Genomic DNA, 1452 nt, shown 5'->3' on the forward strand with positions numbered 1-1452 from the left:
GTTCTTATCATTACTGTCACGGTATTATTATATTACGCCATCCCTTCTTTTTTTCTCGAAGGATTTATATTTTTTAATAAATAATTTTATCTGTGATTTTTAAATTTTAAGCTTTTTTTCTCGAAGGATTTATATTTTTTAATAAATAATTTTATCTGTGATTTTTAAATTTTAAGATAACATAATTTTTATTTAATTAATATAAAAAGAGAAAATTATTTATGATAACAAGAAAAATATAATGATATACAAGTATTATTGAAATAAAAAAATTATAATACATTAATTATATAATTTACATTTTTTATAAAAGATTAAGTTTTCTTTTTTTGTCAGTATTAGAAGTTATTAATAATGAAAATAAATTAAATATATTTGTAATACTATTTCAAAATTTATTTATTCCTTATATTGATACTTTATTTTATAAAAAAAAAATTAAATAAATTTATATTTCCATTTTAGTGTTAGCTATGTAACACGCCGGTCCCACCGAGTTAGCAGGCAGGCTCATTTTCACGTTGCGTTCAACTCTAAGGTTTAAAAACAACTTGACAAAACTAATACTAACATAACATATGTTCGGAGTGAAAATTTGAATTAAATGTGACATGGCCTCTTTAATTGGTTTTGACAAATTAGGTAATATTAAATATGTTCACTATTTGTATAACTTCTTCAATTGCCCTTTGAATGATCGGAATCCATCATCTCACTCCATCCTTAAATTAATTTCAATTATTCAAAAGAGGAAAAATAAATAAATGTAGTGTATTTGTACGTGTGTTAGAAGGCATTTTGACAACTTGTGTCTATATGTACTCTACCCTTATGATATATTATTAGACCAGTTACATATCAGCTAATCAGGAAATATTCTTTACACGTCGGAAACATCTCAATTACTTAAGCCCAAGTGTACTCGACACGTATTCTTTGATCCAGCACCATAACGACCTAGTCGAATACGTGTCAACCAACTAGGATCGACACACAGAAAGCATTGACCAAATTGACTAGCTTAAGATCGTGACTAAAGTATGATTAAGCAAATTGATTAACTAAAAACTAATTCAGGTAATTAGCCACATGGACTAGGCTCATCCAAATAAAAAAGTCCATAAATAAAAGGGTTAAATATGTTTTTGGTGTCTTAACTTTCAGTAAAAATTCGAATTAGTCCATTTTTGAAACTTTGACCTAATTTTCATGACAGTATTTAAGTTAATATTGAAGTGAAAATGTGTCAAACAGTATAAACAACACAAGTATAACCATGAATTGCGTTTGAAACGCCAAATAAACTTAACAAAATATGGTTAAAAGGACTAAATTCACACATTTCTAAAGATGGAGGACTAAATTGGTCCAAAGTTTTAAATAAAGACTAATTTCAAATTTCACTGAAAGGGACCAAAAACATATTTAACCCTAAATAATAATATAAATAAC

Source organism: Vigna unguiculata, chromosome 6 (assembly GCF_004118075.2).
Source record: "Vigna unguiculata cultivar IT97K-499-35 chromosome 6, ASM411807v1, whole genome shotgun sequence".
Taxonomy (NCBI): Eukaryota; Viridiplantae; Streptophyta; class Magnoliopsida; order Fabales; family Fabaceae; genus Vigna; species Vigna unguiculata.